A 16,902-nucleotide genomic window follows, 5' to 3' on the forward strand; every position below is an offset into this window, starting at 1 on the left:
TTGGTGATGTGCCTTTTCGATCTTCTGGGTTCACCGTTATGAAAGTCAATGTTATTAAAATTCAGCATTCTATTGGGGATCCATATCTCTCTCTATCTATCTATCTATCTATCTATCTATCTATCTATCTATCTATAAAGATAGAGAGAGAGAGATAGATATAGATATGGATCTAATGACATTTGACTAAACTGCTTAAGGCTGACATGAAAATGGTTGAGAAAAAAGGTCTAAAGCAAAAAGGCTGAGATAAACTAAACATATCATAAAACAATGTTTTTGCAGGGGGTGGACCCCTTCTCACACTCCCCGCACTCTTATACCAACTCCAAGGTTGCAATACACTGGGGAAAGTGCATTCACCACTAACTGTCATGATATTGATTTTATCAATAGTATCAGTTTGAGACCTTTTTTGTTGATCATTTTCATGTTGACTTTAAACAGTTTATACTAACACTTTACCCATATACATGCATACACACACACACACACACACACACACACACACACACATATATATATATATATATATATATATATATATATATATATATATATATATATGTATATATAATATGCATGTACTTTAAATGAATGAAAACCACCCATTGCCAGTTGGCAAAATGTCAGCAATGCCACCTTCAATACGCTAGTATGCATGCACCAAGAAACGGCCTCTGCACATGCAAACATTTAGTTTTTCAAAATTCCAAAACATGCCTACACACCATCTACTGACTAGATATACTAACTCTGAGATTGCACAAACATGGGGTTAAGGGCAAATTTCTCAGCCCTGGTAATTTTGTGATATTGCACACCTGTCATTCAACTGTTTAGACGACAATCTGCAGACTAATATATACTTCTAGAGATCTGGAACTGCAAGCACTGGCTGAAGTGATTTAGAAAAATAAATAATAAAATAAAATAATTAATACTATTAAGAGTGAACAAGGCAGAAGAGGTGGATGACTTTCCAACAGAGAGAGAAAGAGAGAGAGAGAGCAAGAGAGAGAGATAGTGGTGTATAATATGCATAGCTAGATATATAGGTATAAATATTTTATATGTGTATCTCTCTCTCTGTCTCTATAAATATATATATATATATATATATATATATATATATATATATATATATATATATATATATATACATACTGGTTACACATTTAATTGAACTTTCCTATTGGTCAAGTGCATGCTTTTTCGGTGCTTGAAAAGTTGAAGCATACAATACTGAATGTTAAGGAAGTGGAAATGAGTGGTAATGCTGAAAATTTTGTTTATAATGAATGTTTTGGCATTGGGGTTGAGTGTGTGCCTGTGTGTCTGTGCGAGTGCTTGTCCTTGAGAGATATAGTGTTTGCTGGTTAGGATTAGAGTATGGGCTAGGAAAGGGTTAGATGTGTTGGCATGCTTGGATATCTATATGTTTTAAGAGTGTGTGTGTTTGTGGAAGGGCGTGTCTATTACCCTAATGTGCATTGTTGGTATGAGGGGCAGAGGTAGGCATAGGGTGAAGCACACATGAGCAACGTGATTTATGGGGAGAATCCTAATGGTAATGAATCACATTTACTGATGCACGTAAAACTAGGTAAAAGCACAACAACAAAAAATAGAACCAGGCCGGCAGATACTGTCAACAATAAATATGTTAATACAAATTTAAATAGGTTAAAATTCATTTTAAATATTAAGAATCTTGAAATTCCAATTCACAGTCAAGAGCAATGTCAAAAGTTGTATATGTCCGGTAAGGGCTTCTAGATACAGTGCAGTATAGTTAAAACTTATTTAAAAAGATGCAGCTTTACAATTATAACTCCTGTGATGTTCTGTGGCAATTAGGATGACTAATCCTAAAACTAAAAGGTAGAAAAATATCAAACAATATCTGAATAGTGTAAAATAAGCTGAAATCCTTTGTGGAAGCATGGCAGAGACCTCTTGAATTATGAATTGCTCATCACCATTTCTACAGATTTGGCACTGCAAGCACTGCCTGCAATGATTTATAAAAATAAATTATAAAATAAAATAATTCACGCTGTGAAGAGTAAACAAGGCAGAAGAGGTGGATGACTTTCTAAAAGGCTATTGTGATACAAGTTCTACAGTAAAAACTGAAGGATGCACTGGCCAAGCAGTGACATTAGAAGTGACATTAGAAGCCTGTGCAAATGGAAGGTCTATAAGATATGAAATAAAGAATCTACCATAAAATATCTGTCTGTCTAACATGCCAGACGAATTAGAAGCTGAGAATTATGTTACATTTGTGAGGCCAACTTGGCATCCAAGAGGAATCTATTCATATTTAAAGGGCTTGCCAACTATTTATCCACACATCAAAACAACTAAAACAGATAAGTGTGCATTTGCTACATTTGCACAAAAAGTAGAAATAATAAGATTTTTATGGTATCAGGAAAGTGTTTAAAAATAAATCAGCAAGACAATATAGTGAACTGTGCAGACTAGAAAAAAACAAATACATTTATTCTAGTTACATGTCTACAGAGAGCCTGTGCATTAAATGTTTAATTAATTTGAGTTACTGACTTGCTGAATCTTAAAGTTATCTTTTAAATGGGTTCAACTCTTTTGTGTAGCTGCAAGATGCACTGGATATAATGCAGACAGCTGAACCCTATAGTAATCAAAGAATCTACTGCATTTCCAGATTCGTTTCTACCTTTGTTCCAGAGGGTTCTAGCACCAGAGAAGAACAGGGGCATCAGAGCCATTTTCACTTTTTAAAAGGAATGTGTTGCTTAAACCAATATCATTGTTAGTACTTTCCCGGTAGGGGAAATGGAACATAAACAGCAAAGCATTCTCAGACATTACAGTTATATGACATATTTAAATGGACAAATGAGGACAACTGCATAGGTTTATAGGTTTGTTCCAGGCATTCAGTCCAAAAGATCATTGAGAAGCCTAGTCACCTAAGCCCAAAGATAACTTGATGAATTAGGAATATCATGCTATGTACCCCACAGGTGAATGCCCAACCAACCTTTCAGAGTAGGTTTGAATGTGGTCAGTGTGCTACATTTGCTTGGCATTTAGAAAAAAAGCATATTCCATAAGCAGGAGATTCACTGGGTTAGAAGTCTATCACACTGGCATGTTCTATATATTCTGAAAATTAAAGTCTTTGGTGTGGGTGTTCATAATGTTATTTTCTTGGTGTAGGTGGAGAAGATCACGTAGGGTGGGCTCTTGCATGGCTCAGAAGACCAGGCGTAAATCATCATGAAGACATCTGAGACACAGTCTAGTGAGAGTTTTTTTATAAATTGATAAATTAGTATGTATAAACCAGTGTTTAAACCAGTAATGTTGTGGCCTTTCAAGTTGAATAAGATACTTAGAGAGGTGCTAAAGAGGGAATTGCATTCAATGATGGGTCAGATGAGGGAGAAATAGAGAGATTACAACTTCCTTACTTCTGAAAGATATGGCTTTGAAAATTAACTGTAGTATGAAGGATTTTCTAGTTATGTTTGAAATATGATGGTAAAAATTTGATTTTGATGGAAGTACCCAGATACCTGATGAGTGACCCGACTTTAAGTTTGTGTGTGTGTGGGGGGGATCTTTAGTATGGTATGAAGTGGGGAAATTGTCAAATAAAACCACAGTACATTTTTTTAGCACTTAAGATTAAGCCCATGACCAGTGCATCAGGTACTGGTCTGAATGAGTTTTTGTTGGGAATATGTATGTATTTCGGAGAATGTATGACAGCACCCAGTTTGAAGTCTTTCGAAGATTTAATGAGCCATATCCCATCAACATCAGCCTTTACATAAAAAAATATATGTTGAAGGCTAGAAAGCCCAAGACACAGCCTTGGGCAACTCTACTGCTGGCATGCTTTTGTGCAGAACAGGTACTTGCACACCTTACTGGATAAGTCCTGTAAGTGAGCCAGTTGGATATCCAGTGCCATTGTAAGGATTAAAGTTAAGTTTACCTGCATAAGGAGCTGTAAATAACTAGGCCCAGATACAAAATGTAGACAGAGTTGCCCATATATCTATAGCTATATCTATATATATATATATATATATATATATATATATATATATATATATGAACAAAGGGGATGAGGAAGTGATGGGTAGGTATGGTGTTAAGGAGAGGAATGCAGAAGATCAGATGATTGTGGATTTTGTGAAAAGGATGGACATGGCTGTGGTGAATACGTATTTTAAGAAGAGGAAGGAGCATAGGGTGACGTACAAGAGTGGATGAAGATGCACACAGGTGGATTGTATCCTATGTAGGAGGGCCAGTATGAAGGAGATTGGAGACTGTAAAGTGGTGACTGGGGAAAGTGTAGTTAAGCAGCATAGAATGGTGGTCTGCAGGATGATGTTAGTGATCAAGAAGCGGAGGAGGAGTGTGAAAGCAGTGCCAAGGATTAAATGGTGGAAGTTAAAAAAGGGTGATTGTGAGGTGGAGTTCAGGGAAGAGTTAAGACAGGCACTGGGAGGCAATGAAGAGTTACCGAATAGCTGGGTAACTACAGCAGAGCTAGTAAGGGAGACTGTGAGGAAGGTGCTTGGTGTGACATCTGGACAGAGGAAGGAGGACAAGGAGACATGGTGGTGGAATGAGGAAGTACAGGAGAGTATACAGAGGAAGAGTCTGGTGAAGAAGAAGTGGGATTGTCAAAGAGATGAAGAAAGTAGACATGAGTATAAGGAGATGAGGCGCATGGCAAAGAGAGAGGTGGTGAAGGCTAAGGATAAGGCATATAGAGAGTTGTATGAGAGATTGGACACTAAAGAGGGAGAAAAGGACCTGTACCAATTGGCTAGACAGAGGGATAGAGCTGGGAAAGATGTGCAGCAGGTAAGGGTGATAAAGGACAGTGAGGGAAACGTACTCACAAGTGAGGAGAGTGTGTTGAGTAGATGGAAAGAGTACTTTGAAGGGCTGATGAATGAAGAGAATGAGAGAGAGAGAAGGTTGGATGATGTTGGGATGGTGAATCAGGAAATGAAGCAGATTAGCAAGGAGGAAGTAAGGACAGCTATGAAGAGGATGAAGAATGGAAAGGCTGTTGGCCCAGATGACATACCAGTGGAAGCATGGAGGTGCTTCCACTGGTATGTCATCAAGCAGAGTGCCTCTTTGGACCTCTTCAAAGAAAAACCGCACGATTGGATGGGAGAGAAAAATTCACCCCAGGAGGGATCAGTCGCGCCCTGCTAGACAGGGGGGGTCAGAAAGTAAATAATGTGGGAAGAAATATTTAGGGAAATTGTTAGGCTGAAGCATGCTATAGGCTATGGGGGCTTAGCCTAGTAACCTATGCTTAGGAGAAATGGCAGTGGAATTTTTAACCAGATTGTTTAATGAAATTTTGGAAAGTCAGGTGAGTGGAGAAAAAGTGTTTTGGTACCTATCGCTAAGAATAAGGGTGATGTGCAGAGCTGCAGTAACTACAGAGGGATAAAATTGATCAGTCACAGCTTGAAGTTATGGGAAAGAGTAGTGGAAGTTAGATTAAGAAGGGAGGTGATGATTAGTGATCAGCAGTATGGTTTCATGCCAGTAAAGAGCACTACAGATGCAATATTTGCTCTGAGAGTGTTGTTGGAGAAATACAGAGAAGGTCAGAAGGAGTTGCATTGTCAGGGTGACAGGGTGCCTAGAGAGGAGTTGTGGTATTGTATGAGGAAGTCAGGAGTGGCAGGGAAGTATGTAAGAGTGGTACAGGATATGTACAAGGGTAGTGTGACATTGGTGAGGACTGCGGTGGGAGTGACAGATACATTTAAAGTGGAGGTGGGATTACATCAAGGATCAGCTCTGAGCCCTTTCTTATTTGCAGTGGTGATGGGCAGGTTGACAGATGAGATTAGACAGGAGGCCCCATGGACTATGATGTTTGCAGATGACATTGTGATATGTAGTGAGAGTAGGGACCAGGTTGAGGAGACCCTGGAGAGGTGGAGATATACTTTAGAGAGGAGAGGAATGAAGGTCAGCAGGGCTAAAACAGAATATATGTGTGTAAATGAGAGGGAGGGTAGAGGAATGGTGAGGATGCAGGGAGTAGAGTTGGTAAAGGTGGACGAGTTTAAGTACTTGGGATCAATAGTTCAGAGTAATGGTGAGTGTGGAAGAGAGGTGAAGAAGAGAGTACAGGTGGGGTGGAATGGGTGGAGAAGAGTGTCAGAAGTGATTTGTGACAGACGGGTACCAATAAGAGTGAAAGGGAAGGTCTACAAGAGGGTAGTGAGACCAGCTATGTTATATGGGTTGGAGATGGTAGCATTGTCGAAAAGGAAGGAGTCAGAGCTGGATGTGGCAGAGTTAAAGATGTTAAGATTTGCACTGGGTGTGACTAGGATGGACAGGATTAGGAATCAGTATATTAGAGGGTCAGCTCAGGTTGGACAGTTTGGAGACAAAGCAAGAGAGGTGAGATTTTGTTGGTTTGGACATGTGCTGAGGAGGGATGCTGGGTATATTGGGAAAAGGATGCTAAGGATGGAGCTGCCAGGTAAGAGGAAAAGAGGAAGGCCTAAGATGAAGTTTATGGATATGGTGAGAGAGGACATGCAGGCAGTTAGTGTGAAAGAGCATGATGCAGAGGACAGGAAGAAATGGAAACAGATGATCCAAGAAGATGATATATATATATATATATAGACATTCATTTAAACTCATTTCACTGACAATGACTACTGGCAGTGTGTAGAGCATTGTAAAGCAAGTAAAAGGTGTATGCCCTTTTCCCCACTGTAGTGTGACCCTGGAGTTAGAATACATGATTAGAGGGGATGTGGGGAGAGTAGTTTTATATTGTTCAGTAAAACCAAACTATGTGGGGGGATACACCCCCCACACACCCCCAACTATATATTCTAACTCCAGGGTCGCACTACAGTGCCAGTGCTCATTGTCAGTGAAATGAGTTTTAGGTGAAGTGAAGTTTAGGTGATTTGGGGTCAGTTAAATGAATGTCAGGCAACTGGAAGTTAGTCAACTGAAGCAGACCCCCATATATATATATCCATATCCAGTGTCAATACAAGGATTAAAGTTACATTTTGTAAGATTTTTGAGAATACCTTCATAAGAAGGTATTACTAGCTCCAGATAAACTAGCATAAAATAATTTATAAAGAGCTTTCAGCCTGGTAAACTGGAGTTCATCAGAATAACCACAGAACAATCACAGTCATTTAATACATCCAACCCTGACAGGATTGGTTAACAATTATGCAAATAAGCAATAAAAATAAACAACAAGCCTAACCATGTAAAAATTTATAAAAAACATACATTCACCTTTAAAAATGATGTGACACAAGACTATTACAAAAATAAGCAGCTTTTAGTTTAAGTATTGCACTTAAAGATATTTGATCATTAAGGCCAGGTAATTCAGTTGCATTTGCTCTAATCTGCCATTTTTTAAATTCTTTGTTATTGACCATGTTGGTTTGGGCTATAGAGGTGGTCCCATGGAAGATTACCTGGAGTACATGGAATGAACTGATTACAGTTAGAAAAAAACTGTTAGGGGTTTCTGCTTCCATCAGTAACCTAAATGTGAAACAGGGCTGAATTTAAGATGCTGCTGCTGCTGTCAGACCACAGCATAGAACGGGGTGTGTTTAGACCCTGTCTGACTTATTATGGACTGCATGAAATAAACTGTACAGTGAGACTGAGTGGACAGGGAAACACTAGGGGAAATATACAACCTCTGCTGCCCTCACCTGATGCCCTGAGAAAATCATGGAGAATCCACCCACTGGAAACAAAGGTATGTGTAGCACTAGGTGTACTGGCTACTGGTATTTTTCAGAGACCCACAGGGGATGTATTACAGATATCACAGGTCTCAGCTTCTAGAATATTATATTATTTTGTAAATGATGTGTCACAATATGTAAGGGAGCATATCTGTTTCCCATGCACACCACAGAAAAGAGCATGAACCATACAGGAATTTTATCCTATAGCACACTTTTGTGAGCCATAGATTGCACACACTTAGAAATAAAAGCCCCACCCAGTGAACAAGGAAGGAGGTACATTAATAAGAAAGTATACCACTCAATGGACTGTCAGGTTTTCTGTAATGCCCAAGAGATCATTTTCAATGTCTGTACAGGTAATTCAGGCAGTTTTCATAACTCACACATATGGCATACCTATGAGCTATAGACAAGGTTTGCTAGGGGGGAATTTCCACAAGAGCATGTAGTGTACACTGGAACCTCAGTTCATGACATCTATGAAAAACCCACAAAACTCCACTGAGCAAGGATACAGTGATGCTCACTCTCAAACAAGGAATGACATAGAACATGTATTTGGCTTGCTGAAATCAAGGTTCCAGTGTCTAAACCCATCATGAGGTGCCCTACAATATGACCCAGCCACCTCTGCCCAAATACTCATAGTCTGTGCCATGTTGCACAATATAATTCTCAGGAAGCAACTTCAATAAGGACAATAAGGGTCAGGACAACAGTTTCCGGGACCACAGGCAGGGCCAGCAGCTCCAGCAGATACAGATGAAGAATCTGAGGTAGAGCCACCTACCACAGATGGTGTTGGTAGACATAGGCATTCACAATATGCCATGGCTCTGGCTAAGAGGCAAAGGATAGTGCACACACACACACACACACACACACACACACACACACACACACACACACACACACACACACACACACACACACACACACACACACACACACACTTACTCCCTAAGTGAAAACCTATCATTCTAAGCACATACAGATATGAAAAATGATTTCCGCTACAGTCCACAACCGTTACTTAACCATGTAGCTGTGTTCTGTAAGCATTAGACAGAGACAATCCCCAAGGAAAGATCTTGTAGCTGCAGTATTTACAGGGTATGTGTGGGATCTGTATGAAAAACAAAAAAGCAAGGGATCTACAACTGATTACTCCTGCATTCAAATTTTATTTTATTTTATTTTTTATTTTATTTTACATTTGTTGACCGGGCTAGTCTAGCTGGATATGTGTCCATTTTCAGTAGAGGCCCGGGGAGAAAAGCTCCAAGAGTTATAAAATACTAAAAACAGAGACTGACAATACAAATACAAGGATTTTACATCAGGACTAGTTAATACATGTATTACATAAACATAATCAGAGCAAAAACATAAGTATAATAAACAAATGATTTTAAAAGATTTTTTTTTTTTTTAACAAAAGAGAATAAACATATGACTGTGTACAATATTTTATAAAGGGGGAGCTACGAGGATACAGAGAAAGGTAAATGCAGGAATTATAGGGAAAGAAGGGTTAAAGAGGTAGAAGTAGAGTTAAGCTGGGTCTTCTTGCTTCGGGTGTGAGGAAAGGATGTGAGGAAGGGTTTAATTCTGTAAAGGGATCCAATTTTTTTATTTTGGGATGGATCCCCATTTAGAACTCACCACTGCCTAAACCTAAGAAAACTAGGTTGGCTTGAACTTCAGAACCAACTCATACTTCTGCAGAGTTATAGGGTTTGGTTGAATTAATCAGTAGTTTATTGGAAGAGCGTAGATGTTTCAGATTATTGTATGGTGAAATGAGGTTAGAGAGTATAGGTGTTTTAGTTGGTTGGTATAGTATCTTATGAGCTATTAAGAGCTGTTGAAGTATGAGTTGGTTCTGAAGTTCAAGCCAACCTAGTTTTCTTAGGTTTAGGCAGTGGTGAGTTCTAAATGGGGATCCTGCTGCAAATCGAGCAATGTTATGGTAAGATATTGTTAGTTTCTTGAGGTTGTTTTTGGAGAGATTAGTGTATATGGGGGAAGCATATAGAAGAGTAGAGATAAGGTGAGATCTGGCTAAGGTTGTCCTTGCTTCAGGTGTGAGGAAGGGTTTAATTCTGTAAAGGGATCCAATTTTTTTATTAACTATTTTTATTGTGTTGTTGATGTGAGTCTCAAAGTTGAGATTATTGTCAATAGTTATACCTAAAAGTTTAGTAGTTGAAACTGGTGAGATGAGAGTACTATCACTGGAAGTAAGAGTGAGGTTTAGTGGGGTAGATCTATCGGATGGTAAAAATAATAGCAGTTTTGTTTTCTTGGGGTTGAGTAGTAGGCAACAATCGGAGATCCATTGTTCAACAGTGGTAAAAGCTTTTTGGGTTATTAACTGTAGTTCAGTTTGAGACTTAGCAGTGCAGATAATAGTAGAATTGTCTGCATATTGTATATAGGTGGTATATGGGATAGCTGATTGGAGGTCATTAATAAAGATGGAAAATAGGAGGGGCCCTAAGATAGAGCCTTGTGGTACACCTAAAGAGATGGGGAGGAGATTGGATAGTGCATTTTTCCAGAGAACTGCCTGTTGCCAGTTTTCTAGGTAAGACATGAACCAAGTTAAGGAAGGAAGGTCAAGTGAGAGAGATTTTAGTATGTGCAGAAGAAGTTTATGGTTAACCATGTCAAAAGCTTTAGATAAGTCAATGAAGACTGATGATGATAGATTATTATTATTACGGTTATAGTTGATTGAGTTGGTAAAGGAGAGTAGAGCTGTGGTAGTACTGTGGGAAGGTCTGAATCCATGCTGACAGTTAGCAAGTAGGTTGTTGTGCAGAAGGTGATTAAGAAGTTGCTTATGGATACATTTTTCCATGATTTGAGCTATAGGTGATAGGAGTGCTATGGGACAAAAGTTAGAAAAGTCATTTGACTTACCTCCTTTGTGTAGAGGGATGATGTGTGATATCTTCCAGATAGAGGGAAAAAGTCCTTCCTTTATGGATCTATTTATCAGAATAGAGATGGGATAGGCAATGGCTTTGGCTCCTATTTGCAAGAATTCTGCAGGAAGTTTATCTGCAGAAGGAGTGGTAGGTTTTAGTTTTTGGAGCAGTGATAAGATAAAGGAGGTAGATACAGGTTGTAAGTGAAGTGAAGGAGGTAGATTTAAAGTAGGTGAAAGTAGCTTGGAGGTGTCGGGTGTTAGGTGACTAGCAAGAGTTTGAATAGTATTAGTGAAGAAGGAATTAAAGTCATTGGCTGTTTGTATGGGGTTCTCTGGGTTACAGTCCTGAGGGTTAGGTGTTATGGATTGGCCTGGGGATAAAAGATTATTAATACTGGACCAAAACTTTTTTGATTCCTTTTTGGAGGTTTGTTGTAATTGAAGGTAATAATTATTTTTGTCTATTAGGATGGCTTTTTTTGTACTATTTCTAAGTTCTCGGAAGTTTTGGTGGTCAGTTGGATTCTTCATGGTGTGCCATTTGGTCCAAGATTTGTTTCTGAGGATGATTTTTTGCCTAGTATTGTTGGTCAGCCAGGGTGCTGCTTTAGCTTTGGTTCTAATAGTGCGATTAGGAGCATAATGGTCAAGGGTAGATTAGAATGTTGAATTAAAGTATTCTACCGATTCATTAAGAGGGAGATATTTTAGTGGGGACCAATTACATTGTAATAATTCAGCTAGAAAATCTTCAGAGTTAAAATGCTTTTTTGAACGTAGTGTTCTGTATATGGTAGGTAAAATTAGGTTGGTTTTATGCCTAATGACATAAGTAGGTGAGTGGTCGCTTAGATTATCTGGGAGAGTACCTGATTTGTAGGTTTGTTGAGGAGTATTAGTAAGAATCCAGTCTAAGATGGTATCATTTTTGTTGGTTTTATTTATTCTAGTAGGACTGTTTATGAGTTGGGTAAAGCCATGGAGGTTTATATGGGAGGTAGGATTATTACTATTACAGGAATACCAATTGATGTTGAAATCACCTAGGAGTAGTGTTTCTTGAGGGAAGTAGTTGTAGAGTAGACTTAGAATGCATTTGAGTGTGTTAATGTTATTTCCTGGGGGAAGGTAAACACATATGATATTTATGGCCTTAGTAGAGTTGATTTGAAGTTTAGAGCTGAGTATTTCTGCATGATTATCAAGGCAAAGAGTCTGATCTATAATACTAATTTGGATTTGTGTTTTATAGAGAATTGCAACCCCTCCACCCTTTTTTGCAGTGTGATCAAGTCTAATGTTGTTATAGCCAGGTGGGGTAATTTCGTTGTCTTTAATGGAGGGCTTTAGCCATGTTTCAGTTAAGCATAAAATATCAAATTGATATGTTTCTAGAAGGGCATGAACCTGAGTAGTTTTGTTACAAATACTTTGTATATTTAGATGGGCTATAGAGAGAGAGAGTTGGTAGGTTTGGTGGATGATAGAGAACTAGGTTTGCCATGCTTTTTGTGGTTGTTGGAATTGGTATGATGTGGGCCAGGGTTGGGATTAATATCTCCGTCCAGCAGTAAGTGGAGGAATATGAAGTCTCTTGGCAGGAGTGGTTTGTGAAAGTTATCAAAGTTATCTGTTAGTTTCTTTGATTTTGGTTTGTTTAACTTAAAATATGCAAGTCTGTGGAATTTGCCTAGTAGGTAATTGGGTTGAGTAGTGACATTTGAGAAGGTAGGAGAGAAAGTACATATAGGTGTAGAGGTATGTTTGGATGAAAAAGGAATGGTAGAGTGAAGTGGGTATTCATAAGAGGTTAAGAGGTAAAAAGTAAAAAGACAGGAAAGAAGTGATAAACAGATAAGAAGTTTTAGTTGAGGAGGGATTGATTTTCTGTGCATTTTAAAAGTTAGGGAGATGCACAAGGAAGAGAAGGGAAGGGTGTAGTTCTATAAGCTGAGAAGTAGTTTGACCTTAGGTAAATAGGGTAGGAGTTGGTTAGTTAATTAGTGAGTATGATGTACAGTAGAAGGGGTGGAGTGAGTGTAAGATAGATACTTATCTGATTGGGTAGGTAAGATAGGGGTGTGTGGTCAATAGTACTATAAAGGTAGGAGCACTGGGGGCGGGTGGGAATTGAGGGCAGGGTATGGGAGTGGAGTGAGGGCTAATAGCGGGTAGAAACAGGTAAGAAGCAGCTGTGGGAATCAGCAGTGCAGGCTTCAGAAGGTAAGATTTCTAAATCTTAAGCAGATAAGAACAGTGAAGAAAGAGCCTAGAGATGGTAGAAAAAGAAAGAAGAGTACAGGGTATAGTTGGAGGAGCTAGAGAAAAATAGGTCTGAGGTAACAGAAAAGATAGAGTAAGTAAAAAAGACTCAGGAGGCTAAAGAGTACAGATAGGACTGGAAACAAGGGAGCCCCCTAGTGGACAGGTCTATAATTACAGTTGGCTCTATGAGGGAGGCAGCTGTGAGAAGCTAGGAGAGGGGTGAAAGCTGGGGTGGAAGTTGCATGAACTCACTAGAGAAAGAAGGGGGTGTTAGAAAATTACAGAGGGGGGGGGTAGAGGCTGCTGGCTGACCAGACTCTGAATGTGCTTATATTTTCCTAGGCTGAAACATGTCTTAGGTGTATAGTAATGTCAGTAATAGCTTATGACTGATGTCTGCAATAGATACGCATAGACTTTGTCCAATAGTGTGCATCAAGCATTTAAGTTGCCCAGTGATACATGCAACTGTAAGTAAAGAAAAATGAGCAAAGGGCAAGGCACAGTTATCATCATAATTGGCAAAAAAGTGTGGGGTACATGAGGGCAAGCTTGACACCAAAGAAGTGAGTGTGAATTATTTAATTGTATTGTATACTTGGAAGTTCTGTAGTACACATACTGGGATTGGCCTCCATGACAGAGCTAACATCAATGATTCTTTGTGAACCCTGTGCTGAGCTGTCTGGTTCTCTGACAGTAGACAGGAACTCCTCTGTTTCAATCAGTGGTGGTTCAGTAGCAGGACCATCCCCCATAGCCAGACTTTCCCAGGCAATTGCAGCTGCCCTACATATTGCATGCATTATCACGTCACTGGCTCTACATCCAATTTTCTGATATGTAAGGTCATGGTGTCTTACACCACTTCAATTGTTGCCCTCCTGTTCCCAGATATGACCACTGGAGGACTTGTCACCTCTGCCTCTGTCTAAGAGGAATGAGCCATGTCAATGAATTGCCTGGATGATAACTTCATTCTCTGTGTCACTGTATGGCAATTTACAGGCTGCAGATGTCTTGGGCGCCATAGCCCTGTATGAGATGAAACATAAAAAAAAAAAAAAAACAGAAAATTAAGATGCAAATGATTAACAAAACAAGTATGTATGAATGCATGCATCAATCATGCACAAAATAATTGAAAATAATTGAAAAAATAAAGGTCCCTATGAGTAATACAGAACTGCCCTCCACCTAAAAAGTAAAGGAAATGAAAAGCAAATCTAAAAAGTTATATAAGGAGGACAGCAGTTGTGTAACACTGTAGTAGATTTCAGCATTACGGAAAGCAATGTACACTTTTAAAGTACAAATGGCTACAACAGTTGTTGGATATCCACTTGTGTGGAGGGCAGGCAGGTATACATCACAGACTTAATATATTTTGTGGGTTACAAATATAAAATCCCTTACCTTGCTACTAAGTGATCCAACTCTCTTCTGCAATGACTGTTCAAATTCGCAGAGAAAAGTTTTCATGTCATGTTACATTATTTACAAGCATTTGTAATGGAAAAAAATAACTGATATACATGGCTATGCCAACACCAGTGAGCCAAGAATGCAGACAGTAAAGCAACTGTTGTATTGTGAAATGTAATCCATCAGCAAAGTTGAAATACAACATTTAAAAAAAAAAAAAGCAACATACCTTTGCACTGTCTGTTGTGAAACTACAAACACATTTTGCAAGCAAATAGCAGTATGGAGCTCTCTGAATTAAGTCTCCCCTACGATGATACAAGTTCCTTACCTACACAATTACCTTGACATAGTGCAGATTCAGCCTTCTGAAAACTGAATATGAAAATGAGATGTGAACTCATCAGTATTCATGAATTCCACAAGGTGCACTAAGTGCAAGAAATGTAAAACTTGGTGTAGGGACCTACATGATTGCATGCACACACCTTAGCACTGCAAGGATGATCACTGAGAAGTATTAAGGGCTTGCAAGTGTGAATGATTAGTCTGATTGCAGGAACAATCAGTATTTTGCAGTCTGTCCTCTTTGATGTACACTTACCTAGGATATGTCTGGGAGAAGAGACTTATACTAAAGTCTGGGATTATATTAACTGAGTCGGGAGAGCCATATTCCTATTATTTTTAAGAATTCTTTATGACCATACTTTCAGCATCTGAGTAATACTTCTGCAGTTCTAATGGGGTATATTATGAAACAGATATAAACAGCAATGCAAATGAGATTGTGTTTTTGCTAGAAAATCAAAGATAAGGGAATGCTGCTCACAAACTAAAGAGAAGAAAACAGCTGCAGTGTTGCAAATATTTGTTTTATAGTGTATGAAGAACTATCAGCTTAAATGTTGCTAAGATTGCATTCATAACACATTTACTGGTGAATTAGAAAGAACATCTCTCAGAACTTGTTTCTGTTGTACCTTTAATATGTGATGCACTCTAGTATCATAATAATGTACTATATCTTCTTCCTATTATATTTCTTTGTCTGTGACAAATACTGATAATAATCCCAGTTGTGTTTTGTTAATTCCCTGGTTTGATGGCTTCAATCCAGAGATGGTGATGTCTGTCTGAAGGGACTAATGTTTAAGTAGCATATTCTCAAGGTGCAACACAACAAAGTTGACAAACATCACAAATGTACATTGTATCTACTTTTTTCATAATGTTACCTTTTTATGTTTTTTTTATTTGCATCCTTTACATTGTGCACTCTTGACTGGCAGTGGTCCATAGCAGTGAAGGAGAGTTCACTTCCAGAGGTAAAAAAAGACAAATTTAATTTGTAATGTCATCAGTAGCACAATTGAGACTGGCACCAGTGCATTGTCTTTAGCACTCTGAACAGTAATGTGTGAAGAAATTCTGCCTGTCAGCTAACTATCTCTGTTGCACAAGGTGTAAGTGAAGTGAGATTAAAGGGATAGGCCACCTTATGCATGGTTCAAATCCAGTGTGCACATATTTTTTCTGACTGGATTCATAATAAATATCGACATCCATTGTTGTATATGAAACAAACATGCTAATGTCTGTGATAAATAGTAAAAGTCTTACCTGCAGTCCATGTGACTTGATGTTACAAAGGTGTTGTTGCAAAGTCACCTCTTCACATTATTAATAACTATATGTGCTGTGGGTGTTGCAACGTGTGACATTTTGTAAAGTGTGGTAATGCAGCAACATGAGTAATTTGGACAAATGTGACATATATGTTGAAGCACTTATCCATATCTCACAATCACTCATGACAGTAAAACATTGTATTGTAAACTTGTATGTCATGAGTAATTATATGTACTGTGACAAGAATGACCGTCTGTCATTCTCTGTATGTCCCCTTTCAGAACAGTTGCTATTACACAAAATCCTGATGATGTAAAACCTAAATAATACTTGTGGTGTGGCAAGCATATGTTAAACAGATGAGTGTTTCATGCTAATGTTATAAATGCTGTGTTTTTGCTACATATATCTATTAAATGTGTTACCCTGCAATACAAGGTAAGTTTTTTATAATGCCTTTTGTGTTTATCATCCACAAAGCAGTGCACAAATATAGTTCACAGCCAAAGGAAAAAAGTAAAAAATTTTATTAGGGCCACCTTGTGTAGCACAAATGAGCCTGGTGCCAGTGTGTGGTGCCATCAACACTCTGGATAGTACTCAGTGAAGAAAATGTACCTGTCAGGTAACTTTCCCTGTTCACAAGTGCAGTGAGCTTAGAGAAAGTGGATAGTTGATGCAGGGTTCAAATCCAGTTTACAGATACTTTTACAGAAGGGCTGAATAAATACTGACACCAATTTTGGTATATGATTGTGTTGTTGTTGGGAACTCAATTATTCTCAGCATTGCTAACAACATGTGAGCTGTTGTCTTTCCCCATTCACATTGTTT

At 38.5% G+C, this 16,902-nt stretch overlaps 1 protein-coding gene across 1 annotated transcript in view; it reads left to right on the forward strand.

Moving 5' to 3' along the window:
• The window catches only part of LOC122816723 (potassium channel subfamily K member 16-like), a 614,095-nt gene that overhangs the window by 7,957 nt on the left and 589,236 nt on the right, over nt 1-16,902 (forward strand). The gene's annotated exons all lie outside the window — the stretch shown is intronic.

This window comes from Protopterus annectens, chromosome 1.part1 (genome assembly GCF_019279795.1).
Source record: "Protopterus annectens isolate FY-2018-M chromosome 1.part1, PAN1.0, whole genome shotgun sequence".
Taxonomy (NCBI): Eukaryota; Metazoa; Chordata; order Ceratodontiformes; family Protopteridae; genus Protopterus; species Protopterus annectens.